Source organism: Triticum dicoccoides, chromosome 2A, assembly GCF_002162155.2.
Source record: "Triticum dicoccoides isolate Atlit2015 ecotype Zavitan chromosome 2A, WEW_v2.0, whole genome shotgun sequence".
NCBI lineage: Eukaryota > Viridiplantae > Streptophyta > Magnoliopsida > Poales > Poaceae > Triticum > Triticum dicoccoides.
In genome coordinates, this window is record NC_041382.1 from 124,585,921 (window position 1) to 124,608,733 (window position 22,813).

A 22,813-nucleotide genomic window follows, 5' to 3' on the forward strand; every position below is an offset into this window, starting at 1 on the left:
ATCACATCATTCTCTAATGATGTGATCTCGTTCATCAAATGACAACTCTTTGTCCATGGCTAGGAAACTTAACGATCTTTAATTAACGAGCTAGTTAAGTAGAGTCATACTAGTGACACTCTGTTTGTCTATGTATTCACACATGTACTAAGTTTCTGGTTAATACAATTCTAGCATGAATTATAAACATTTATCATGATATAAGGAAATATAAATAACAACTTTATTATTGCCTCTAGGGCATATTTCCTTCAGCCTCCCACTTGCACTAGAGTCAATAATCTAGATTACATTGTAATGATTCTAACACCCATGGAGTCTTGGTGCTGAACATGTTTTGCTTGTGAGAGATGCTTAGTCAACGGGTCTGCAACATTCAGATCTGTATGTATCTTGCAAATCTCTATGTCTCCCTCCTTGACTTGATCGCGGATGGAATTGAAGCATCTCTCGATGTGCTTGGTTCTCTTGTGAAATCTGGATTCCTTTGCAAAGGCAATTGCACCAGTATTGTCACAAAAGATTTTCATTGGACCCGATGCACTAGGTATGACACCTAGATCGGATATGAACTCCTTCATCCAGACTCCTTCATTTGCTGCTTCCGAAGCAACTATGTACTCCGCTTCACACGTAGATCCCGCCACGACGCTCTGCTTGGAACTGGACCAACTAACGGCTCCACCATTCAATAAAAATGTGTATCCGGTTTGTGACTTAGAGTCATCTGGATCAGTGTCAAAGCTTGCATCGACGTAACCATTTACAACAAGCTCTTTGCCACCTCCATAAACGAGAAACATATCCTTAGTCATGTTCAGGTATTTCAGGATGTTCTTGACCGTTGTCCAGTGATCCACTCCTGGATTACTTTGGTACCTCCCTGCTAAACTAATAGCAAGGCACACATCAAGTCTGGTACACAGCATTGCATACATGATAGAACCTATGGCTGAAGCATAGGGAATGACTTTCATTTTCTCTCTATCTTCTGCAGTGGTCGGGCATTGAGTCTCACTCAACATCGCACCTTGTAACACACGCAAGAACCCTTTCTTTGCTAGATCCATTTTGAACTTCTTCAAAACTTTATCAAGGTATGTGCTTTGTGAAAGTCCAATTAAGCGTCTTGATCTATCTCTATAGATCTTGATGCCCAATATATAAGTAGCTTCACCGAGGTCTTTCATTGAAAAATTCTTATTCAAGTATCCTTTTATGCTATGCAGAAATTCAGTATCATTTCCGATCAGCAATATGTCATCCACATATAATATCAGAAATGCTACAAAGCTCCCACTCACTTTCTTGTAAATACAGGCTTCTCCAAAAGTCTGTATAAAACCATATGCTTTGATCACACTATCAAAGCATATATTCCAACTCCAAGAGGCTTGCACCAGTCCATAAATGGATCGCTGGAGCTTGCACACTTTGTTAGCACATTTTGGATCGACAAAACCTTCTAGTTGCATCATATACAACTCTTCTTTAAGATATCCAGTAAGGAATGCAGTTTTGACATCCATTTGCCAAATTTCATAATCATAAAACGCGGCAATTGCTAACATGATTCGGACGGACTTAAGCATCGCTACGGGTGGGAAGGTCTCATCATAGTCAACTCCTTGAACTTGTCACCTTTCGCAACAAGTCGAGCTTTGTAGACAGTAACATTACCATTAGTGTCAGTCTTCTTCTTGAAGATCCATTTATTCTCTATGGCTTGCCGATCATCGGGCAAGTCAACCAAAGTCCACACTTTGTTCTCATACATGGATCCCATCTCATATTTCATGGCCTCAAGCCATTTTGCGAAATCTGGGCTCATTATGGCTTCCTCATAGTTCGTAGGTTCGTCATGGTCAAGTAACATGACCTCCAGAACAGGATTACCATACCACTCTGGTTTAGATCTTACTCTAGTTGACCTACGAGGTTCGGTAGTAACTTGATCAGAAGTTTCATGATCATCATCATTAGCTTCCTCACTTATTGGTGTAGGAATCACTGGAACTGATTTCTATGATGAACTACTTTCCAATAAGGGAGTAGGTACAGTTACCTCGTCAAGTTCTACTTTCCTCCCGCTCACTTATTTCGAGAGAAACTCCTTCTCTAGAAAGGATCTATTCTTAGCAACGAATATCTTGCCTTCGGATCTGTGATAGAAGGTGTACCCAACAGTCACCTTTGGGTATCCTATGAAGACAGATTTCTCCGATTTGGGTTCGAGCTTATCAGGTTGAAGCTTTTTCACATAAGCATCGCAGCCCCAAACTTTAAGAAACGACAACTTGGGTTTCTTGCCAAACCACAGTTCATAAGGTGTCGTCTCAACGGATTTTGATGGTGCCCTATTTAACGTGAATGCAGCCGTCTCTAAAACATAACCCCAAAACGATAGTGGTAAATCAGTAAGAGACATCATAGATCGCACCATATCTAATAAAGTGCGGTTACGACGTTCGGACACACCATTACGTTGTGGTGTTCCAGGTGGCGTGAGTTGCGAAACTATTCCGCATTGTTTCATATGAAGACCAAACTCGTAAATCAAATATTCTCCTCCATGATCTTAATTTTCTTGTTACGATGATTTTCCACTTCACTCTGAAATTCTTTGAACTTTTCAAATGTTTCAGACTTATGTTTCATCAAGTAGATATACCCATATCTGCTCAAATCATCTATGAAGGTCAGAAAATAATGATACCCACCGCGAGCATCAACACTCATTGGACCGCATGCATCAGTATGTATTATTTCCAACAAGTCTGTTGCTCGCTTCATTGTTCCAGAGAACGGAATCTTAGTCATCTTGTGTCGTGGTTCTAAGCCTGACAGTAGAGTGGGGGGTAGGTATGGAGAGGCAAGGTCCTAGCTATGGAGAGGTTGTAAACACAAGGGATGTACGAGTTCAGGCCCTTCTCGGAAGAAGTAATAGCCCTACGTCTCGGAGCCCGGAGGCGGTCGAGTGGATTATGAGTATGTGAGTTACAAGATGCCGAACCCCTCTACCTGTGGAGGGGGGTGGCTTATATAGAGTGCGCCAGGACCCCAGCCAGCCCACGTAGAAGAGGGTTTAAGGTGAGTTAAGTCTGGGGCGTTACTGGTAACGCCCCACATAAAGTGTCTTTACTATCATAAAGCCTACTTAATTACAGGCCGTTGCAGTGCAGAGTGCCTCTTGACCTCCTGGTGGTCGAGTGAGTCTTCATGGTCGAGTCCTTCAAATCAGTCGAGTGAGTCCCTCGTTGGTCGACTGGAAGGCAACCTCTTCTAAGGGTGTCCTTGGGCAAGGCACTTAGACCAGGTCCATGACCCTACCCTAGGTACATGACCCCATCATTAGCCCCCGAATGGATTGAGGCTTCGAGTGAGGAAGGAGTTGATGTTGTTTCCGATTAACCTTTGCACACTGGTCGTGCGTTGTTCTGGACCAAAGAATCTCTTCGTCGATAGTGAGCAACTTGTCTTCAGTCGACTCGATCCATTCTCTTCTTTCGTCGAGTGATCTTTCGGGCTTCGACGATCTCCGAGCGACGGATCGCGGGAAACCCCGCGTCTGACAGACCGATCTGCCGTTCGCGGATTCCGCGGGATGCGAAATTTGGGGACGCGCGCGAAGCGGAGCGGACCGCGGCGTTCGGATGGGACACGACATAGACGCCTCAATCTCCGCGCCGCTTTCTTCGCCACGTATCCCGTCTGCATAACTGTTCCTGGATATGATTAGATCGACCGGGCCCACCTGTCATCCACTCGGAAGGGACCTTATAAATGCGCCCGGCGAGGATTTCTGTACTGTGCCTCAGCATTCTCTCTCTCTCTGCTTCCTTCGTCCCCGTCCAGCGCGCTCGCTCTCGCCCCCGCACAACTTCCCTTCGCGCATCTCGCCGGCAACCATGGCCAAGGAGAAGACGGCGGCGCTGGAACGTGCGAAGAAGGCGTCGGCGTCGGAGAAGGCAAAGGGGAGATGTACCAGCCGCGGCGGGTCCTCGTCCAGATCCCGCCTGCCGAAGGGCTGGGTCCAAGGAGACTGGATCCAGTCGACCATCACAGAGAAAGACCTCCTCGACATGGCCAACGAGGGCTTGATCCCTCATGGAGCTGCGAGGCTTCCGGGGAAGGAGTGGCAGCCCCAGCCAGAAGAGGGTGAGTGTGTGCTCTTGGCCACCCATGTTGATCGTGGATTTTCCTTGCCGCCGAGTATTTTCTTCCGTGGCTTCTTGAACTTCTTTGGAGCGCAGCTCCACCACTTTACCCCAAACTCTATTGCCTATCTTGCCGCGTTCGTGTCCATGTGTGAGGGTTTCTTGGGCTGTCGACCGCACTGGGGTTTGTTCAAGCATATATTCACGTGTCGCTCTCAGACCGTGAAGAAGGCGAGCCCAGGTGATGAGAGAACCCGAGTCGTCCAAATGTGTGGGGGTCTGGGGATCCAGGTGAGGAATAAGAGCACCTTCCCGCCCATGACCTTTCCCGAGTCAGTCAGAGGCTGGCAGTCGACTTGGTTCTACTGCCAGGACCAGTCGACGCCGGGGCAGTCGAGTGGACTCCCACAGTTTACCATGGACCTAGTGAACAAGCCCTCCTCTCTAAAGTTGATTCCGGAGGAGAAAGCTGACGTGAAGATGTTGATGGAGCGCGTGGTGCAGTTGGTTCGGGAGGGAGTGACGGGCATGGACCTCCTGGAGGTCTTCCTCAGGCGTCGCATCCAGCCCCTTCAGTTCCGGAGCCACTGCATGTGGTTGTACTGTGGGACTGAAGACGAGACTCGAGTCCATCCAGAAGCAGTCGACGATGTCACTCTGGAAAGATGGATGGTAGCCGTTACCGGAAACAAGGATAACCCACGCGGAGCCAGAAGGATTCCTCCACTCGACCACAACAGCGATCCAAACAAGGTACACTTCCTCTGCTCTCCACTGTGTTCTTGTCGCATTCATTTCTGTTTATCCTGCCGACTGGTCGACTGATCCTTGTCTTGATATCTGCTAGGCTCTCACCGAGCTGTACTCGATGCCCAATGGGGCACAAGCTCCGACTGAGGAGGGTGAGGCGAGTGGGGGCGAGAGCCAGGAAGAGGAGGAATGGGACTCGGACGTTGCAGAGGATGATGACGACGATGATGATGATGACGGTGATGAAGATGACGTTGAGGACGAGGAACAAGAGGAGGAGGAGGTCGTACCACCGCGCTCAGAAAGGCGGTCGAAGCTTGTCCACGACCCTTCGACTGAACGTGGCAAGGGGGTTGCGACCGTTGTTCAGTCGACCAAGCGCCCTCGGACCACCTCTCCGGTGCCGACTGAAAAGGCGCCGAAGCAGCCCAGGGCGGCCTCGTCGAAGCCGATCAAGCTCCTGCCGAAGATGAAGGTGTCCATCCCCACCATATCAGGGTAATCGTGCTGCTTAAGTCTTCTTATTTTGTGTGAACTTTGTCTCTGGTCGACGCTGAAGTTAGTCGACTGATCCTTTGGAGTTGCAGTGCTGCTACTTCTGAAACCTCAGCCCGGGCTGATGACCACGAGATGGAGGATGCAGCAACTTCGAAACCAGGTACTGTATTCTTAACGTCGTTCTTAGTCGACTGACTCGCGATCTCTGATCCTGATTCTTCTCCGTAGCTCCACCCAATACTGTTATCAATCTCCCTGATGATGATGAGGATGAAGAACCACTGAAGCGCAGGAGGAGTAGGAAAGCGTCCGCCAGTAAGGTGCCCCAGGATGTGACGGCGCCTGAGATTCTGATTGCGGAGGAAGAGAACACCACTCGACACACGGTGTCCTTCGCAGATCCATTGACGAGTGCTCAGCAGCCCTCCCTCTTCACGACGCACCACGTCCCAGAGGACCAAGCTGGCGCGGCGAAGGAAGCGATACGCCAGGCGGGAATCATGATGGAGCAGTTGAAGACCATCCGGGATGCGAGCCAGGCAGCTTATGACGCCAGTTCTGCCCTTCAAAGCAATGTTCAGGTCAGTCGACCACTGTTTGTTCTGTTGGATATGCTACCAAAAACTTTTCCTTTCCGGAATTTATAGTAGTCACCCACTGGGTGTGTCGATTAAACTCCGTGTTAGCGGGGGCACGCTGAGTGCACCCGCTGGGTGTAGTCCCCAAGGCTAAGGTCGACTGCTGGCAGTCGGCCTTAGGCTTTATGATGTCAATCTTTCTGTCAGTCGACTATGTCGACTGGATTTCACAAACCGGTGGGGGCACGCTGAGTGCACCCACTGGGTGTAGTCCCCGAGACTGTGGTCGACTGCTTGCAGTTGATTACAGTCTTAAAGAATACATCTCTCTTTTTTTTTGAGGTCGACTGGTCGACTTTGTCTTCAACAGAATTAGTGGGGGCACGCTGAGTGCACCCACTGGGTGTAGTCCCCGAGACTACGGTCGAATGCTTGTATTCGGCTGTAGTCTTAGAAATGTGTGTTTTTTCCTTTTTCACTCGGAAGTGAATTATATTTGACATTTAGTCGATTGGTTCTTCGCAGAACTCTTGTGATCTTGTGGCTCGCTACTCTGAGCTGGAAAACAAGCACACTCAACTCGAGCTGAGCTTGAAGCTGGTTCAGGAGAAGCTGGCGAAGGCAAAGGAGGAGACCGAAGGTATGTTTGGTGAGATCCTGACGACTGTTTTTCCCCTTGCTTGTTTCAAAATCTGATCTTGCTATAACTTGCAGGTAAGGTAAGGGAGGCCCAACAGAAGAAAGACCTCGAACTAGCTGAGAAGATCAAGCTTGCTGACGAGAAGTTAGCTTCAGTCACCAAGCTTGAACAAGACAATACCAATCTGAAAGCTGCTCTTGGGATCGCCAACAAGGAGGTCAGTCGACTAAAAACTGATAAAGCTGCCCTGACCGACCAAGTCAGTAAGTTGACTGGGAAGAAAAATGATCTGGAGGCCTTCCTGAGTGGTCTTGCCAAGAAGCTGTTTCTTATGCTTGAAGGTAAACCTCTATGCTCGGCAAACATTTCCAATTGTGGTTTTTCCATTCGACCATCCCCTTGACTTAGTGATCATCCTTGCAGAATTTTGTCAAAACTTTGAAGAAGAAACTAGCCGGCTGGAGCCAAACCTCGACCCTGTCAATTCTCCGGTGAACGACGAAGTTGCCATGGATGTTTTCCGACTGGAGTCTCATGTTGCAGCTGTCGTGGACTATCTCGCAAGGCTGAAGGCCGCCACATCTCGCATCGACTCGACGCTCTGGCCTGAGGAGACACTTCAGAATGACCTTGAGTCGCTGATGGCCCGCTTGAACTCGATCCCTGGTCGAGTGCAGGAATGGAAGAAGTCCTCGGCTCGGTGTGGTGCAGATGTTGCTCTGTGTCTGGCCCGAGTCCACTGTAAAGATGCGCGAGAAGAGAAGCTGGCGGCCCTTCGGGTGGCCAACACCAAGAAGCACGACTTCATGTCCTTTATGGAAACTTTCCTTGCAGCTGCCACTCGGATCGCCGACGAAATTGACCTTGATGAATTCGTTGCACCTTCCAGCCCTCCACAGGAGGGGTAAAAAACTTCTTCTGGCTCGACGCTTTAAATTTGCCTCGGTATGCCGAGTGGAATTGTAACTGATAAACCTTAACAGGCTTAACGCCTGAGCACTTTCGGTTCCTTTAGATATCGATTCAAACTTGAATTTGGTGCTTGAATACGATTGCCTTTGGCTCGAAATGTCTTTTGCAGGTTCAAAGCAAGGCGCCCTTACTGCAATCGACTTATTCTTTAGTCCACTTAGGCGAGTACTGGACTGCGGCTAAGCCTCCGAGTGGAAGCCCGGCTTACCACTCGGTAGGATTTCTGTAACTTAGGCGAGCACTGGGCTGCAGCTAAGCCTCCGAGTGAGAGGTTTACTCTTCACTCGGTAGGATTTGATAACTTAGGCTAGCACTGGGCTGCAGCTAAGCCTCCGAGTGAGAGGTTTGCTCTTCACTCGGTAGGATTTTTGTAACTTAGGCGAGTGCTTGGACTGCAGCTAAACCTCCGAGTGAGAGGGTTGCTCTCCACTCGGTAGGATTTTTGTAACTTAGGCGAGTGCTTGGACTGCAGCTAAGCCTCCGAGTGAGAGGGTTGCTCTCCACTCGGTAGGATTTTTTTAACTACTTAGGCGAGCACAGGGCTGCAGCTAAGCCTCCGAGTGAGAGGGTTGCTCTCCACTCGGTAGGATTTTTAACTACTTAGGCGAGCACAGGGCTGCAACTAAGCCCCCGAGCGAAAGTCTGGCTTGCCACTCGGTAGGATTTTGACAACTTAGGCGAGCACAGGGCTGCAGCTAAGCCCCCGAGTGAGAGGTTTGCTCTTCACTCGGTAGGATTTTTAAAACTTAGGCGAGTGCTTGGACTGCAGCTAAGCCCCCGAGTGAGAGGTTTGCTCTTCACTCGGTAGGATTTTTAAAACTTAGGCGAGTGCTTGGACTGCAGCTAAGCCCCCGAGTGAGAGGCTTGCTCTTCACTCGGTAGGATTTTTAAAACTTAGGCGAGTGCTTGGACTGCAGCTAAGCCCCCGAGTGAGAGGGTTGCTCTTCACTCGGAAGGATTTTGACAAACTTAGGCGAGTCCTTGGACTGCAGCTAAGCCTCCGAGTGGAAGTCTGGCTTACCACTCGGTAGGATTTTGATAACTTAGGCGAAACGGATTCGCAGCTAAGCCTCCGAGTGGGAGTCTGGCTCACCACTTGGTAGGATTTTTACAAACTTAGACGAAACGGATTCGCGGCTAAGCCTCTGAGTGGGAGTCTGGCTCACCACTCGGTAGGATTTTTACAAACTTAGGCGAAACGGATTCGCGGCTAAGTCACCCACTGAGGGGGAATTTTATTGGATAAAAATAAAAAGTGACAGAAATTATGGAGGAACTATGACACTATTATTTTGAGGTCCATGAACTACAGAAGTACTTTATTGCAACTCATCCGAGTGATAAAACTTAAGTATAAAATGGGCGGAGTAGTTCCGCGTTCCAAGCCCGGGGCTCGTCGATATTATGCCCGACGTTGTAAAGACGGTACGCCTCGTTGTGAAGAACCTTGGTGACGATGAAGGGACCTTCCCAAGAAGGAGCAAGCTTGTGTGGTTTGTGCTGATCCACTCGGAGAACTAAATCTCCTTCCTGGAAGGCTCGACCTCTCACATTTCTGGCGTGGAAACGACGCAAATCTTGTTGGTAGATGGTCGACCGGATCAGAGCCATCTCCCTTTCTTCCTCTAAAAGGTCGACTGCGTCCTGCCGCGCTTGTTCCGCCTCTGCTTCGTTGTAGATTTCAACTCGAGGAGCATTGTGGAGAAGATCACTCGGCAAGACTGCTTCAGCTCCGTAGACCAAGAAGAATGGAGTTCTTCCGGTCGACCGATTAGGTGTGGTCCGCAGCCCCCAAAGCACTGAGGGAAGTTCGTCGACCCAAGCTCCAGCCGCGTGTTTGAGATCACGCATCAGTCGGGGCTTCAATCCTTTAAGAATCAGTCCATTAGCTCGCTCTGCTTGTCCATTCGACTGTGGATGGGCGACTGAAGCGTAGTCGACCCGTGTGCCTTGGGAGTTGCAGAAATCTCTGAATTCCTCCAAGTCAAAGTTCGACCCATTATCCGTAATGATGCTGTGCGGGACTCCATATCTGAATATTAGTTCCCTGATGAAGCTAACAGCAGTACCGGTGTCAAGGTTCTTGATTGGTTTAGCCTCGATCCACTTGGTGAACTTGTCGACTGCCACCAGTACATGCGTGAAGCCACTTCGTCCTGTTCTCAAAGGACCGACCATGTCCAGTCCCCATACTGCGAAAGGCCAGACGAGTGGGATGGTCTTCAGAGCTGACGCAGGCTTGTGCGACATATTCGAGTAGAACTGACATCCCTCGCACTTATCCACTATCTCTTTTGCCATCTCATTCGCCTTTGGCCAGTAAAATCCGGCTCGGTATGCTTTGGCCACAATGGTCCGAGAGGACGCATGATGACCACAGGTCCCCGAGTGGATATCATTGAGGATGAGTCGACCTTCTTCTGGTGTTATGCACTTCTGACCAACTCCAGTCGCGCTTTCTCTGTATAATTGTCCTTTGATTACGGTAAAGGCCTTAGATCGACGGACGATCTGTCGAGCCTCTTCCTCATCCTCCGGAAGCTCTTTTCTCAGGATATACGCGACATATGGAACTGTCCAGTCGGGAATGACCACCAAGACCTCCATGATCAAGTCGACCACCGCCGGGACTTCGACCTCAGTCGGATCTGTGGCACTCTTGGGCTGTGGAGTTTCTTCGGTGAAAGGATCTTCTTTGACTGACGGAGTGTGTATATGCTCCAAGAACACACCACTCGGAATGGCTTCTCTCTTGGAACCTATCTTTGCTAGATCATCAGCTGCTTGATTTTTCAGTCGGGGTATATGATGGAGCTCCAACCCCTCGAACTTCTTTTCCAGCTTCCTCACTGCACTGCAGTATCCAGTCATGGCTGGACTTCTCACGTCCCACTCTTTCATCACCTGGTTGACCACTAAATCCGAGTCGCCATAGACCATCAGGCGACGGACGCCGAGTGAAATGGCCATGCGCAACCCATATAAGAGGGCCTCATATTCTGCCTCATTGTTGGAGGAATCAAAGTGAATCTGGAGCACATATCTGAGCTTATCTCCTCTGGGGGAAACCAGGACAACCCCAGCACCGGAACCATTCAACATCTTAGAGCCATCAAAGAACATGGTCCAATGCTCCGAATGAACTTCAGTCGGCTGTTGTTGCTCAATCCACTCGGCGAGGAAATCTGCTATTGCCTGGGACTTAATGGCTTTCTTTGCCTCAAACTTGATATCAAGGGGAAGAAGTTCAATCGCCCATTTGGCCACTCGACCAGTTGCATCTCTGTTGTGCAAGATCTCTGATAGTGGAGCGTCGCTGACGACTGTGATGGAATGATCAGAAAAATAATGAGCAACCTTCTTTGTGGTCATGTATATTCCATACACAAGCTTCTGATAATGAGGATATCTCTGCTTGGATGGAGTCAAGACTTCAGACAAATAATACACTGGGCGCTGAACTTTGAGAGCTTTTCCTTCTTCTTCCCGCTCGACCGTAAGCACAGTACTGACGACTTGTCCTGTGGCTGCGATATAGAGCAACAGAGGCTCTTTGCTGATTGGAGCAGCAAGCACCGGCTGGGTGGAGAGCAGAGCTTTTAGCTCGGCAAACGCTGCATCGGCTTCTGGAGTCCACTCGAACTTGTCTGTTTTCTTCATCGGTCGGTAAAGAGGCAATGCCTTTTCACCGAGTCGTGAGATGAATCGACTTAATGCGGCCAAGCATCCAGTAAGCTTCTGGACATCGTGCACTCGCACAGGGCGTTTCATTCGGAGAATAGTGCCAATCTTCTCTGGGTTAGCGTCGATTCCCCGTTCGGAAACGAGAAAACCGAGTAACTTGCCACCAGGAACTCCAAATGTGCACTTTGATGGATTGAGCTTGATATCATATCTTCTGAGGTTGGCAAATGTTTCGGCGAGGTCAGCGAGCAGGTCGGAACCTTTTCGTGACTTGACAACGATATCATCCATATATGCTTCCACATTCCGACTGATTTGAGTGAGTAGACACTTCTGAATCATTCGCATAAATGTGGCTCCGGCATTCTTGAGGCCGAATGGCATGGTGATATAGCAGAAGCACCCGAATGGAGTGATGAAAGCTGTTTTTACCTCGTCGGGTCCGTACAGACGGATCTGGTGGTACCCGGAGTAGGCATCTAGAAAAGACAATCTCTCGCATCCCGCGGTCGAGTCAACAATTTGATCTATGCGAGGGAGAGGAAAATGATCTTTCGGGCAGGCCCGGTTGATGTGTTTGAAATCAATGCACATTCGGAGTGATTTATCCTTCTTAGGAACCATGACGACATTAGCGAGCCACTCGGAGTGGTATATCTCTCGGATAAATTCTGCCGCCAATAGTCGAGCCACTTCCTCACCAATGGCTTTTCTCTTCTGGACGGCGGACCGCCGAAGATGCTCTTTGACTGGTTTTGCAGATGAGTCGACTCTTAGGCGATGCTCAGCCAGTCCCCTGGGAACACCTGGCATGTCAGCGGGCTTCCATGCAAAAATGTCCCAGTTCTCACGGAGGAACTGGATGAGCGCTTCTTCCTATTTTGGGTCGAGTGTTGTGGAGATGCGGGTCGGAGCTGCATCGGGGTCGGTCGGGTGAATGTGAACAGGCTTCGTCTCACCGGACGACTGGAATGCAGACTCTGTGGCGGGTTTCTTTGATCACAGCAAGTCACTCGGATCTGCGTTTTGCTTGTATTCCTCGAACTCGACCGCTGTCACCTGGGAATCGGCAATCTTGGAGCCCTTCTGAAAGCACTCTTCTGCCTTTTTCCTATCACCAGTGACAGTGATCACTCCTTTGGGGCCGGGCATCTTCAGTTTGAGGTACACGTAACATGGTCGAGCCATGAACCGCGCGTAAGCTGGTCTCCCCAAAATGGCATGATATGCACTCTGAAAATCCACGACCTCAAACATCAACTTTTCTTTGCGAAAATGTTTCGAATCACCAAACACCACGTCCAAAGCTATTTGGCCGAGTGACTCGGCTTTCTTCCCTGGTATAACTCCATGAAAGCTCATGTTACTAGTGCTCAGTCGGGACATCGGAATGCCCATCCCTTTCAGTGTGTCTGCATACAACAAATTCAGCCCGCTTCCACCGTCCATCAGCACTTTTGTCAGTCGAGTGCCTTCGACAACTGGATCGACCACCAAAGCTTGCCTCCCAGGGGTGGCAATATGAGTCGGGTGATCAGATTGGTCGAATGTGATGGGTATTTGAGACCATTTCAGATAATTTGCTTTTGCTGGGGCAACCATGTTCACCTCTCGGTTAATGACTTTCAGTCGACTCCTGCTTTCCACATCTGCAAAGATCATCAGAGTGGAGTTGATATGCGGATATCCTTCCTCACTGTCCTCCTTGTCTTCGGCCTTGTCCGACTCCTTCTCCTTGTCCTTAGACTGTTTTCCCTGAAACTGCTGGATCAGGAGTCGACATTGGCGAGTGGTGTGCTTTGGGTAGATGATATTCCCCTCTTCGTCTTTCTTCGTGTGGATGTGACATGGCATATCCATTACGTCGTGCCCTTCTTTATCCTTTACCTTCTTGGGTTTCCAGGATCCTTTTGGTTTCCCCTTAAACTTTCCTTGAGTCACGGCCAGAGCCTCTCCAGGAGCTGCCAGTTCAGCCTTCCGCTTCTATTTCCGACTGGTGTTTCCTTTTTCCGACTGACTCGGCTTGTGCTTGCCGCTTCGGAGTCGGTCTTCTTCTTCGCCGTTGGCGTACTTGGTAGCAATCTCCATCATCCGACTCAAGGTCATGTCACCGGTTCGACCAAACTTCAAACTCAGTTCTCTGTTCTTGACGCCATCTTTGAAGGCGCAGACTGCCTGATGATCGGACACATTCTCCACAGTGTGGTGCAAAGTGATCCACCTCTGAATATACTCTCTGAGAGTCTCATTAGCCTTCTGCACGCAGACTTGCAACTCTATCAATCCAGCTGGTCGCTTGCAAGTTCCTTCAAACGTTCTGATGAACACTCGGGACAGATCTTCCCAAGTGTAAATGCTGCTAGGAGGTAATTGAGTCAACCATGCCCTGGCAGAACCTTCCAGCATGAGGGGCAAATGCTTCATGGCCACCTCGTCGTTCCCACCACCAATCTGAACTGCCACTCGGTAATCTTCAAGCCAAGTTTCAGGCTTAGACTCACCAGTGAACTTGCTGACTCCTGTTGCCAACCTGAAATTGGGAGGGATAACTGCGGCTCTGATGGCTCTGCTGAAACATTCAGGACCAGAAACATGCACTCGACTACTTGTGGGTGCATCTCTGTCGAGTCCACCTCGATGGGCTCTGTTCCGGTCGACCATACCTTGCACGATAATGGATCGCGCGTCTGGAACCCTTCGCCCTGTACTGTACTGACGCCTGTCATCTTGCTATCGAGGAGCGTAAGACCCACCCCTCGGAGGGGAATTGGGCACTCGACGCCTATCATCTCGGTCGAGTCGGTCGCTATATTGATCTTGCCGATTCTCGCGCCCTTCACGCCGCGGAGGCGATCTGGGGCTGTGAGCCGACTGAACCGTATTCGCAGTGACGGATCGACTGTGAATTCTGTTGCGCGACTGAGACACGGCTGAATTCTGATCTCCTGCTGCCCGGAGCAGATCCCTGATCTGCAGCAAACCTCTGCCAGCTTCCGACTGCGAAGGCTGGATGGACTCTTCTATACGGGTCGCAGTTGCTAAATTCTGGATTGGGGTTCGATATACCTGAGTCGGCGGGAAGAGTTGACGTCGACTGGTGTCGGGAACTCGTTGCCGCGCGCGCTCGTCGAGTGCTCGCTGAAGATTCTCCAGTCGAGTGCGCTCGGCCAAATTGGCCAGGCGTGCCTCCTCCAAGGCACGAGCCTCGGGGGTTTCTCCTGCGATGGGAGTACGCAGAGCATCCACGTTCCTGCGGCGAAGTTCCTTTCTTTGCAGAGAGTCGAGTGGCTCGGGCTGGTACTCTTCGTGGCCTCGTGCGGGGTCGCCTCCGTCACCTGCTCCACCATCACGGGCGAAGCCAGGGGGACTGCGGGGCCCGTCGACCATCAAGATTTCCGCCGCTGGATCACTGCTATCGCACTCGGATGCAGTCTCTACGGAGCCAGTCGACAGATCGAACAAGCCGTAGAGAGATTCGTCGGGCTCGATTGCCGCAACTTGGGTAGTGGCCGATTGGCGAGCCACCGCGTGCCTCACCCATCGCTGAAGCCTCGATAGGCCCGAGCGCTTGCGCTGGCGAGAGACCGGGAGGGTGGACGATGGAGGAGTCGTCCGATACGGGGTCGACGGTTGCCGCAGCAGAACGCCGCGGACACATGCGCGAAAATGCGTCGCACCGCGGACGGGGAGCGCATCAACGTCGAGTGGAGCCTCCTGGAGCCAGGCGGAGTCGTCGGCGATGAAGGTGAGAGTGCCGAGACAGATCTCTCGACCTTCGACCAAAACTCCAGCAGACATCATGATGAAAGTACTCGGAAGAATCGCAACTTCTCCACAAAATCGCTAAAACACCTGCCCCACGGTGGGCGCCAACTGTCGTGGTTCTAAGCCTGACAGTAGAGTGGGGGGTAGGTATGAAGAGGCAAGGTCCTAGCTATGGAGAGGTTGTAAACACAAGGGATGTACGAGTTCAGGCCCTTCTCGGAAGAAGTAATAGCCCTACGTCTCGGAGCTCGGAGGCGGTCGAGTGGATTATGAGTATGTGAGTTACAAGATGCCGAACCCCTCTACCTGTGGAGGGGGGTGGCTTATATAGAGTGCGCCAGGACCCCAGCCAGCCCACGTAGGAGAGGGTTTAAGGTGAGTTAAGTCTGGGGCGTTACTGGTAACGCCCCACATAAAGTGTCTTTACTATCATAAAGCCTACTTAATTACAGGCCGTTGCAGTGCAGAGTGCCTCTTGACCTCCTGGTGGTCGAGTGAGTCTTCATGGTCGAGTCCTTCAAATCAGTCGAGTGAGTCCCTCGTTGGTCGACTGGAAGGCGACCTCTTCTAAGGGTGTCCTTGGGCAAGGCACTTAGACCAGGTCCATGACCCTACCCTAGGTACATGACCCCATCATCTTGCCCATGAGGCACGGTTTGCAAGCATCAAGTGATTCATAATCAAGTGATTCCAAAAGTCCATCGGCATGGAGTTTCTTCATGTGCTTTACACCAATATGACCTAAACTACAGTGCCAAAAATAAGTTGCACTATCATTATTAAACTTATATCTTTTGGCTTCAATACTATGAACATGTTTATCACTACTATCAAGATTTAGTAAAAATAGACCACTCATCAAGGGTGCATGACCATAAAAGATATTACTCATATAAATAGAACAACCATTATTCTCTAATTTAAATGAATAACCGTCTCGCATCAAACAAGATCCAGATATAATGTTCATGCTCAACGTTGGCATCAAATAGCAATTGTCCAGGTCCAAAACTAATCCCGAAGGTAGATGTAGAGGTAGTGTGCCGACGGCGATCACATCGACTTTGGAACCATTTCCCACGCGCATCGTCACCTCATCCTTGGCCAATCTTCGCTTAATCTGTAGCCCCTGTTTTGAGTTGCAAATATTAACAACAGAACCATTATCAAATACCCAGGCGCTACGGCGAGCATTAGTAAGGTACACATCAATAACATGTATATCAAATATACCTTTCACTTTTCCATCCTTCTTATCTGCCAAATACTTAGGGCAGTTCCATTTCCAGTGACCAGTCCCTTTGCAGTAGAAGCACTCAGTCTCAGGCTTAGGTCCAGACTTGGGCTTCTTCACTTGAGCAGCAACTTGCTTGCTATTCTTCTTGAAGTTCCCCTTCTTCCCTTTGCCCTTCTTGAAACTGGTGGTCTTGTTGGCTATCAACACTTGATGCTCCTTCTTGATTTCTACCTCCGCAGCCTTTAGCATTGCGAAGAGCTCAGGAATTGTCTTATCCATCCCTTGCACATTATAGTTCATCACAAAGCTCTTGTAGCTTGGTGGCAGTGATTGAAGAACTATGTCAATGACACTATCATCAGGAAGATTAACTCCCAGTTGAGTCAAGTGGTTGTAGCTAGACATTCTGAGTATATGTTCACTGACAGAACTATTCTCCTCCATCTTGCAGCTGTAGAACTTATTGGAGACTTCATATCTCTCAATCCGGGCATTTGCTTGAAATATTAACTTCAACTCCTGGAACATCTCATATGCTCCATGACGTTCAAAACGTCGTCGAAGTCCCAGTTCTAAGTCGTAAAGCATGGCACACTAAACTATCGAGTAGTCATCGGCTTTGCTCTGCCAGACATTCTTAACGTTGTCAGCAGCATCTGCATCAGGCTTGTCACCCAGCGGTGCTTCCACGACGTAATTCTTCTATGCAGCAACGAGGATAATCCTCAAGTTACGGACCCAGTCCGGGTAATTGCTACCATCATATTTCAACTTAGCTTTCTCTAGAAACACATTAAAATTCAACGGAACAACAACACTGGCCATTTATCTATAGACATGCAAAATAATATCAGGTACTAAGTTCATGATAAATTAAAGTTTATTTAATCATATTACTTAAGAAATCCCACTTAGATAGACATCCCTCTAATCATCTAAGTGATCACGTGATCCATATCAACTAAACCATGTCTGATCATCACGTGAGATGGAGTAGTTTTCAATGGTGAACATCACTATGTTGATCATATCTACTATATGATTCATGCTTGACCTTTCGGTCTCAGTGTTCCGAGGCCATATCTGCATATGCTAGGCTCGTCAAGTTTAACCCGAGTATTCTGCTTGTGCAAAACTGGCTTGCACCCATTGTATGTGAACGTAGAGCTCATCACACCCGATCATCATGTGGTGTCTCGGCACGAAGAACTGTAGCAACGGTGCATACTCAGGGAGAACACTTATACCTTGAAATTTAGTGAGAGATCATCTTATAATGCTACCGCTGTACTAAGAAAAATAGGATGCGTAAAGGATAAACATCACATGCAATCAATATAAGTGATATGATATGGCCATCATCATCTTGTGCCTTTGATCTCCATCTCCAAAGCACCGTCATGATCACCATCGTCACCGGCTTGACACCTTGATCTCCATCGTAGCATCGTTGTCGTCTCGCCAACTATTGCTTCTACGACTATCGCTACCGCTTAGTGATAAAGTAAAGCAATTACATGGCGATTGCATTTCATACAATAAAGCGACAACCATATGGCTCCTGCCAGTTGCCGATAACTGTGTTACAAAACATGATCATCTCATACAACAATTTATATAATCATGTCTTGACCATATCACATCACAACATGCCCTGCAAAAACAAGTTAGACGTCCTCTACTTTGGTGTTGCAAGTTTTACGTGGCTGCTATGGGTTTAGCAAGAACCGTTCTTACCTACACATCAAAAACCACAACGCGGTATAGTGATTGCTTTTTGATCTTCAGAAAGAACCCTGTTCATTGAATCCGATTCAACTAAAGTTGGAGAAACAGACACCCACTAGCCACCTATGTGTGAAGCACGTCGGTAGAACCAGTCTCGCGTAAGCGTATGTGTGATGTTGGTCTAAGCCGCTTCATCCAACAATACCGCTGAATCAAGAATCAACTAGTGACGGCAAGAAATATGTATATACTCACGCCCACAACTCCTTTGTGTTCTACTCGTGCATATAACATCTACGCATAGACCTGGCTCGGATGCCAATGTTGGGGAACGTAGTATTTCAAAAAAATCCTACGATCATGCAAGATCTATCTAGGAGATGCATAGCAACGAGAGGGGAAGAGTATGTCTACGTACCCCCGTAGACTGAAAGCGGAAGCGTTATGAAATGCGGTTGATGTAGTCGAATGTCTTCGCGATCCAACCGATCAAGTACCGAATGCACGGCACCTCTGCGATCTGCACACGTTAAGCTCGGTGATGTCCCTTGTACTCTTGATCCAATTGAGGCCGAGGGAGAGTTTCATCAGCACGACGGTGTGATGACGGTGATGATGAAGTTACCGACGCAGGGCTTCGCCTAAGCACTACAACAATATGACCGAGGTGGAATTCTGTGGAGGGGGGCACCGCACACGGCTAAACAATCAACTTGTGTGTCTATAGGATGCCCCCTCCACCGTATATAAAGGAGTGGAGGAGGGGAGGGTCGGCCCTCTCTATGGCGCGCCCAAGGGGGGTCCTACTCCCAGTAGGAGTAGGTCCCTCCCCTTCCCTAGTTGGAGTACGAGAAGAAGGAAGTGGGAGAGAGAGGGATGGAAAGGGGGGCCAGCCCCCCACCCAATTCGGATTGGGCTTGGGGGCGCGCCCTCCACCTGGCCGCCTCCTCCTCTCTTCCACTAAGGCCCAATAAGGCCCATTGGCTCCCCGGGGGGTTCCGGTAACCCGACGGTACTCCGGTAAATGCCCGAACTCATATGGAACCTTTTCGATGTCCAAACATAGCCTTTCAATATATTGATCTTTATGTCTTGAGCATTTTGAGACTCCTCATCATGTCCGTGATCGCATCCGGGACTCCGAACTACCTTCGATACATCAAAACACATAAACTCATAATACCGATCGTCATCGAACGTTAAGCGTGCGGACCCTACGGGTTCGAGAACTATGTAGACATGACCGAGACTCACTTTCGGTCAATAACCAATAGCGGAACCTGGATGCTCATATTGGTTCCTACATATTCTACGAAGATCTTTATCGGTCAAACCGCATAACAACATATGTTGTTCCCTTTGCCATCGATATGTTACTTGCCCGAGATTCGATCGTCGGTATCTCAATACCTAGTCCAATCTCGTTACTGGCAAGTCTCTTTACTCGTTCTGTAATGCAACATCCCGCAACTAACTAATTAGTCACATTGCTTGCAAGGCTTATAGCGATGTGCATTACCGAGAGGGCCCAGAGATACCTCTCCGACAATCGGAGTGACAAATCCTAATCTCGATCTATGCCAACTCAACAAACACCATCGGAGACACCTGTAGAGCATCTTTATAGTCACCCAGTTACGTTGTGACGTTTGATAGCACACTAAGTGTTCCTTCGGTATTCGGGAGTTGCATAATCTCATAGTCATAGGAACATGTATAAGTCATGAAGAAAGCAATAGCAATAAACTAAACGATCATAGTGCTAAGCTAACGGATGGGTCAAGTCAATCACATCATTCTCTAATGATGTGATCCCGTTCATCAAATGACAACTCTTGTCCATGGCTAGGAAACTTAACCATCTTTATTAACGATCTAGTCAAGTAGAGGCATACTAGTGACACTCTGTTTGTCTATGTATTCACACATGTACTAAGTTTCCGGTTAATACAATTCTAGCATGAATAATAAGCATTTATCATGATATAAGGAAATATATATATAACAACTTTATTATTGCCTCTAGGGCATATTTCCTTCAATATCACCTCTGAATTTAGAGCAACTCCAACAGGCCGACCCAAACGGACGACGATTTTGTCCACTTTTTGTTCGTTTGGGTCGGCCGCCCGCCTGACGTCCGCCCTGTTTAGCATTTGGGTCGGCCGCCTGCCTAACGCGCCGACCCATTTTCATTCCGCACTCAAATTTTAAAAGTCCCGCGGCGCATAGATCGTGTCAACGGCCATGTCTCATGCCGGCACCATGCCAGCGCCGGCATACATTGACGACTTCAAAAAATATCACCACACAGTTCGCGCTGGTGCACTCGCCAGCGGCCGGCACACATGCCAGCGCACAAAAAAGGGGTGGGACTTGAGTTCGACCACGCCATCGCGGCCCCGTGGTCATGCCAGCACACAAGCCGGCATACAAAAAAGGAAGGCGCTCGCGGCCATGAGATCACCCGTCGGTGAACTTGAGCATGTCAGCCTGCATCTTCTCAAACCATGGCCTCTTCCTCGGCGACACGGTGTTGAGATCCACCTTCATGATCTCCACCCCGGGCATCATGCTCGCGAGAGCTATTTCTTTTGCCTTGGTCTTGGCGTTGGCGGCCTCGATCTCTAGCATCTTGGCTTACTTCTCCGCCTCCAGCTCAAGCATCTTGGCTTGCTTCTCCGCGTCCATCTCAAGCCTCCTCCTTTGGATCTCCATGAAAGCGTTCATTTGCTCTTCTTTGAAACGCCGGTGCTTCTCCTTCCTTGAGTCCTTCTTGTTCATCATGCCCTCCACGCTTGCGATCAAGGCGTTGGATGTCGCATCCCGCTTGTCCTCCTTCTTGGAGTTGGTCTTCCCTCGCGGCCGTGCCGGCTCGCCGTCCCCAACCTCCTCCACGGCTTGCTTCCTCCCACGCGACTTGAGGGCGGCATATTGCGCCTTGAACTTCTCCTCGTCCTTGATGACCCAAAATCGATGGGAGAGGTTGAAGCACTTGCCATTGTGTTGGGCCTTGAATGCCTCCAAAACTTGAAATGCCTCCAAAATGTTTCCATGCAAGCATATGGGCAAATGGTATGCAAATGAACATGCAAGCATGAACTTGATGACACAAAAGAGGGCAGCTTGCTAGCATATCATGTCTTGCATGCTGATGCTGCTCACGGGGCGGGCCTTGACGCTCTCAAGAGTGGCACAAAACTTGTTGCACTCTTGTTGGATTACCCTCCATCGCTTGGAAATGGACACCCACCCGCGCGTGCTCACAATTTGGTAAGGCATGAACTTATTGTGCTCATGAAACTCGTGGACACGAATCCAAAAGGTTGAATGCTTTTGTTCGGCGCCTGTCTTGGGGTCTTGTCCAATGTCTCAACAACACTCGCAAAGAAGCTTGTCCTCGGCAGCCGTGTATGCCTTCGTGTGCTTGCTCTTGCGCTTTGGCTTAGGACGGGCGGCTTGGTTGGCAAGCTCGTCCTCGAACAAAGGCTCCACTTCGATGTCACACTCATCCTCTTCCTCTTGCACTTAGTCCTTCGGGAACTCGTGGTCGAGTGGGAAGCCGTCCAGGTCCATGTCGACCTGATCACACATGAAGGCCGCCTGATCGGGATCATAACCAGCGGCCGGCGTGAACGCCCCGTGGCCGTCCTGGCTTTGTGTCTCGTTGGGATCGTAGCCAGCGGCCGATGCACCGCCTTGAAGATGAGGTTCTGCATGTAGTCCTCGTCAACGGTGGACAACATTCCCTCGAACAAGTTGCGGGCGTCCGGGAGCACGCCGGCCGGCATCTGCCTCGCGCGTTTCCTCGCACCTCTGGATGACGAGCCACCGGCCACCGGGCGCGGGCGTGTAAGGCGCGACGACACTCACGTCGGGCGAGCACTCCCCGGAGAGGCGGGAGGCATGTGGGTACATGTGGAAGGCGGGCATCGGGTTGCAAGCCGACGCGGGGCGAGTCGGGCAACACCATCCGAGGGAACGCCGATGAGCCGGTGCTGGCCGCGGCGACGGCGGCGTTGACGAGCCCGTGCTGGCTAGGATTTAACCCTAGCATGTGGAGCGCCTCCCTCGTTGCCGCCGCGACGCGGGCGTTGGTGACCCCTGCTGCACGGCGGCGTCGACGGCGGCAGCCGCGACGGCTTCATCCCTCACGTCTGCGGCATGCCTCCGACTTTTCCTCTTGGCCGACTCCCTTGCCCGTTGTTCGGGCGTCAGCGCCTTCTTTGGCTTGAGCCCGGCGGCGGCCTTGCGCGGGGCACGAGGCTTGCCTTTGCCGGAGGGGGCGGTCATGTCGGACGAGGCGAGGGAGGTGAGGCCGACGACGGCGGCGAGGTCGAGGTCGTCGTTCATGGCGGGTGTGGGGCGGCAGCGCACGCGGGCGGGAGTGTTTTTGAGCGAAATGGGGGGAAATGGTGGTGACCGCCACCGACCGACGGGCCCGGGAAGAGGAGTAGGCGCGCGTGTCCGTCTCGTGTCCGCGCCGACGCAAATCCAGCTCAAAATTGGGTCAAAAATGGATTGCCAAGTGGACACCAAGCGGACGCGCACCGCGCCGACCTAAACGGACGCAAGCAGACGGAATGGGTCGCCACATTGGAGTTGCTTTTAGGCTGGTCATAGTGGGGAGTAACTTATAGTACTAGTGTCATGCATATGATACTAGTCTAAGTTACTACCTCCATAGTGCAAAGTAACATAGTAATAGTGTCATCGATGGCTTCATTTATTAGCTTATAGACTCATCTTTTCTTGGGAAGCGCTATGTTACAGTAACATATTATGTTACTCTAAACACCTCTCT